This window comes from Rhinoderma darwinii, chromosome 3 (genome assembly GCF_050947455.1).
Source record: "Rhinoderma darwinii isolate aRhiDar2 chromosome 3, aRhiDar2.hap1, whole genome shotgun sequence".
In the NCBI taxonomy this organism is placed as follows: domain Eukaryota; kingdom Metazoa; phylum Chordata; class Amphibia; order Anura; family Rhinodermatidae; genus Rhinoderma; species Rhinoderma darwinii.
Genome location: NC_134689.1, coordinates 206,250,339 through 206,256,504, shown reverse-complemented (window position 1 = coordinate 206,256,504; position 6,166 = coordinate 206,250,339).

Genomic DNA, 6,166 nt, shown 5'->3' with positions numbered 1-6,166 from the left:
GTCAGCGCTATTGAGGCGCTATTTTCAGACGTAATTCGGGGCAAAAACGCCCGAATTACGTCCGTAAATAGGCCGTGTGAACATACCCTAAGATGTATGGCACTTATCTCCTCGATTAGGTGTCCCAGTAGTGTTGTTATGAGGCTTGATAGGAGAAAAGTCAGATATCAGCCGTATTCACCCCCCCCCCTCCTTGGTTTTTTTTCCCCCTGGTTTTGCTGCACTTCAACCAGTTGTGTCATTAGCACTGGGCAACCAGGGTATAAGCCCTGGATTTTTGGCCCAGTGCCCAGGATCCCCAGGCGACTGCCACATTCAATTGTATCTGCATCCTCAGCATACAGTTGAATGCTATGTTGGAGCAGGGAGCTGTAAGCTAATGGTGGCACTTTCTACAAGGGGTGTGTGACACTACAAGGGGGGGTGACACTATATGGGGTGTGGCAATATCTGCAGGGGGTGTGGCTTTATCTACAGGTGGGACGGGACACTATCTACAGGGAAATGTGTGACATCTACAGAGGGGTGCGTGGCACTATCTACAGGGTGATGTGTGGCACTATCTACAGGAGGTGTGTGACACTATATGGGGTGTGGCAATATCTGCAGGGGGTGTGGCTTTATCTTACAGGCGGGATGAGACACTGGCTACAGGGAAATGTGTAACATCTACAGAGGGTTGCGTGGCATTATCTACAGTGGTATGTGTGGCACTATCTACAGGAGGTGTGTGACACTATAGGGGGTGTAGCTTTATCTACAGGTGGGGTGGGACACTACAGGAAAATGTGTGACTATATACAGGGTTTTGTGGCACTATCTACAGGGGGCACAAGACGATGACAATATCTGCAGGGGGTGTAGCTTTATCTACAGGTGGGGTGGGACACTATCTACAGGAAAATGTGTGACTATCTACAGGGTTTTGTGGCACTATCTACAGGGGGCACAAGACGATGACAATATCTGCAGGGGGTGTAGCTTTATCTACAGGTGGGGTGGGACACTATCTACAGGGAAATGTGTGACTATCTACAGGGTTTTGTGGCACTATCTACAGGGGGTGTGGCACTATCTACAGGGGGGGCACAAGACGATGACAACTTCTGCAGGGGGTGTAGCTTTATCTGCAGGTGGAGTGGGACACTATCTACAGGGAAATGTGTGACTATCTACAGGGTTTTGTGTGACACTATAGGGGGTGTGGCACTATCTACAAGGGGGGCACAAGATGATGACAATATCTGCAGGGGGTATAGCTTTATCTGCAGGTGGGGTGGGACACTACAGGGAAATGTGTGACTACAGGGTTTTGTGGCACTATCTACAGGGGGGTGTGGCACTATCTACAGGGGGCACAAGACGATGACAATATCTGCAGGGGGTGTAGCTTTATCTACAGGTGGGGTGGGACCAGGGGCGTAGCTAAAGGCTCATGGGCCCCGATGCAAAAGTTCTTATTGGGCCACCCCCCGCAAACTCCTCATGGCCGACGGTCCGCAGCTTTCAGCTGCATCGCTGGGTCTCCTAAGTGACCCAACAATGCAGCACTAGCAGCCAGGGGCGTCACTAAGGCTTCACACACCCTATTTACGGACGTAATTCTGGCGTTTTAGCATTGAATTCCGTCCGAAAATGCGGCTCAAAAGCGTTGGCAAACATCTGCCCATTCATTTGAATGGGTCTTACGATGTTCTGTGCCGACGGTCATTTTTTTTACGCGCCGCTGTGAAAAGGCGGCGCGTAAAAAAGACGCCCGCGTCAAAGAAGTGCCTGTCACTTCTTCAGACGTAAATGGAGCAGTTTTCCATGGAAAAACAGCTCCAATTACGTCCGTAATGGACGCAGCGAAAAACGCCTGCACATGCAATTACGTCTGAAATTCTGGAGCTGTTTTCTCCTGAAAACAGCACCGTAATTTCAGCCGTAACGGACGCTGCCGTGTGAACATACCCTCAGGGCTTAAAATGTCAGGGGAAATAGCCACAATACATATGTGACCGCCCAAAAATAAATGTGTGTATAGGAGACAGCATAGCATATCTATAGCACTACGACCCTATAAACTATGGATAGGATTAGATACATTGGTTCAGCAGACAGTATCACACATGATAGGATTAGATACAGTGGCTGAGCAGACAGTATCACACATGATAGGATTAGATACAGTGGCTGAGCAGAGAGTATCACACATGATAGGATTCGATGCAGTGGCCCATCAGACAGTATCACACATGATAGGATTAGATACAGTGGCTCAGCAGACAGTATCACACATGATAGGATTAGATACAGTGGCTCAGAAGGCAGTATCACACATGATAGGATTAGATACAGTGGCTCAGCAGACAGTATCACACATGATAGGATTAGATACAGTGGCTCAGAAGGCAGTATCACACATGATAGGATTAGATACAGGGCCCAGCAGACAGTATCACACATGATTGGATTAGATATAGGGTCCAGCAGACAGTATCACACATGATACGATTAGATACAGGGCCCAGCAGACAGTATCACACATGATTGGATTAGATACAGGGCTCATCTCGCTGACATTGCGGCTCCAGCGCTGGACCCAGGAAAGGTAAGAATAATAATTTTGCTTATTTATGTGTTACTGATTATTTTTGTGTGTTTGTGTTTTTTTTTACAGGTTCGGTTATTGGACTTCGGATTCGAGGACTTCAATGACGGCGTTTTTTTTATTCTCAATAAAATGGTTAATGAGGGTTGTGTTTTTTTATTTCAATAAAATATTTTTTCTATGTGCTTGTATCTTTTTAAACTTTATTATCACCGCCTTAGTAATGGCCGCTGGCTGATTGACAACCTCCATTACTAAGGCGGGGCTTAATGTTAGCAGGTGCAGAGGCCAACACTAACCCCCATTATTACCCCAGTACCCACCGCCACCAGGGGTGCTGGGAAGGGCCGGGTACGAACCAGTACCCGTCCATCTGTAGTGACGGGCAGGCACCGGGGTGGCCACAGGCTGGTAGTATTAGGCTGGGGAAGGCCAAAAACAGTGGCCCCTACCATCCTAGTAATGCTGCCTGCTGCTGCTGTGTTGTATCTGGCTGGTTATGAAAATTGGGGGGGACCCGACATCGTTCTTTCCAATTATTTTGTATTTTTTTTTTTTTTAAATGATGTGGGATCCCCCCATTTTTCATAACCAGCCAGATACAATAAAGCAGCAGCAGCCTAGCATTACCAGGGTGGGAAGGGCCACTGTTTTTGGCCTTTCCCCTCCTGATAATACCAGCCTGCGGCCACCCCAGTGGCCGACCATCACTACAGATGGTCAGGTACTGGATCGTACCCGGCTCTTCCCAGCACCCCTGGTGGCGGTGGGTACCGGGGTAATAAAGGGGGTTAGTGTTAGCCTCTGCACCGGCTAACACTAAGCCCCGCCTTAGCAATGGATACTGTCAATCAGCGGGCGGCCATTACTAAGGCGGTAGTAATATAGTTTTTAAAAAAACACAAAGACATAGCAAAAATATTTTATTGAAATAAAAAAAAACCCACACAACCCTCATTAACCATTTTATTGATAATAAAAAAAAAGCCGTCATCGAAGTAGTCCTGGAATCCGCCGTAGTCCAACGACCGAACCTGTAAGAAAACACACAAGAAAAACGATTAGTAACACATGTGTTAGGCTTAGATACAGGGCCCATGTGTGATACTGTCTGTGGGACCCTGTATCTAAGCCTACCACAACGTAGGCTTAGATACAGGGTCCAGCAGACAGTAATCTTATACAGTATAAGATTACTGTGTGCTGGGGCCCTGTATCTAAACCTACAGTGTGGTAGGCTTATATACAGGGTCCAGCAGACAGGATCACGCATGGGCCATGTATCTAAGCCTACCATGTGATTGGCTTAGATACAGGGCCCAGCAGACAGCATCACACAATCTGTGATCCTGTCTCATGGGCCCCCTAAGCCTGCTACATCGTAGGCTTAGGGGTTGTGCAGTCCCTAAACATTGATGGCCTATCCACAGGATAGGCCATCAATAGCTGATGTGTCTCCCGGGACCCGCAAATCAGCTGTTTTGAAGGGGCAGCAGCACTCGTACGAGAGCTGCTTCCCCTTCATTTCACTACTCGCTCACACTGTGAATCGCCGACACCGATTCACAGTGTGACCGGAATTAAGTGACTGGAATGAAGGGGAGCAGCTCTCGTACGAGTGCTGCGGCCCCTTCAAAACAGCTGATTGGCGGGTCCCGGGAGTCGGACCCCGCCAGTCAGGGCTAATCTTACCTTCCTCTTCAGCCGCGGCGGTAGCTCTGTCGTCTCGATGCTGTGCGCGGCGCATAGCGCTGTGACGTCATGCGCTGCGCACAGCGCTTGACGTCAGGACCTCCGCTGCCATCCGGAACCAGGAAGGTAAGTAAAGTCTGTTACTATAGTAACAGGGGCCCGCGGCCCGAGTTACTATAGTAACTTTTTATTGATGTGGTGCGGGGGGCTGTGGGCCCCCCTGGCTTCGGGGCCGCTGCGACCCCTATAGCTACGCCAGTGGGTGGGACACTATCTACAGGGAAATGTGTGACTATCTACAGGGTTTTTTGGCACTATCTACAGGGGGTGTGGCACTATCTACAGGGGGGGCACAAGACGATGACAATATCTGCAGGGGGTATAGCTTTATCTACAGGTGGGGTGGGACACCACCTACATTGAAATGTGTGACTATCTACAGGGTTTTGTGGCACCATCTACAGGGGGGTGTGGCACTATCTACAGGGGGGGGGCACAAGACGATGACAATATCTGCAGGGGGTATAGCTTTATCTACAGGTGGGGTGGGACACCACCTACAGGGAAATGTGTGACTATCTACAGGGTTTTGTGGCACTATCTACAGGGGGGTGTGGCACTATCTACAGGGGGCACAAGACGATGACAATATCTGCAGGGGGCGTAGCTTTATCTTCAGGCGGGGTGGGACACTATCTACAGAGAAATGTGTGACTATCTACAGGGTTTTGTGGCACTATCTACAGGGGGATGTGGCACTATCTACAGGGGCACAAGACGATGACAATATCTGCAGGGGGTGTAACTTTATCTGCAGGTGGGGTGGGACACTATCTACAGGGAAATGTGTGACTATCTACAGGGTTTTGTGCCACTATCTACAAGGGGTGTGGCACTATCTACAGGGGGCACAAGATGATGACAAGATGAGGGGGGATAGGCTTACTCTTTTTTAAAAAAGGAAATTGGAATGTATATACCTAACAGTCTCAATGTGGACTTTAACCCCTTCCCCCTGCATGCATTCTGGGCAATTTTTTTTTTAGTTTTTCCATCGTCACATTTAAAGAGCTATAACTTTTTTATTCATTTTCTTTAAACATGGCTGTATGAGGACTTTTTTGCGGGATGAGTTGTATTTTTCGATGGCACCGTTTTGGGGTATATAGAATTTTTTTATTAACTTTTTTTTTACCATGCGGCGTAAATATCTTGCTACCTTTATTACGTGGGTCGGTACGATTTAGACTATACCAAATATGTATAGTTTTTTATGTTTTACTACTTTTGCAGAATAAAACACTTTTGAACTAAATTTGGATTTTGCATCACCGCTTTCCAAGCGCCATAACTTTATTTTTCCGTCTAATTTGGAAATGTAGTATTGAGTAATTGCACTTGTGGTAGTGTTAGATGATTTCACTGTCACTGCTAATCCATTATGCTGCGCACATGGCTGAAAATTGAATGAGCAAAGTATTTGTATTAAATTATCATTTATATCAATACCAATTTCAGCAGTGTGTCAGTTAGAGGGACTATAAATGTTGCTGTGCTGAGAGGTGGTTGTTGCAGTTGTTGCTGCGCTGTTAGAACAGCAAGCAGCTGATTGAACTAAAAAAAATTATTTTTTTATTTTTTGCCATACATTAACTAGATGAGCAACAAAAAACATGCACATCTAGCGTTCTTACTGCGTTATTACATTTCCAATCTTGAGCTATGTTTACTGCCTACTATTAATGCAGCCAAAACGCTGGGTGTGCATGTGGCCAATACTATAATTGCTCACACAGTGTGTGTAGGGCCATCTCAAGTTCATTCAGTTGTCTGTTGTTATAAGTGCATCCTTCTAGCACAAGCTAGTTACTCTAGCTGACA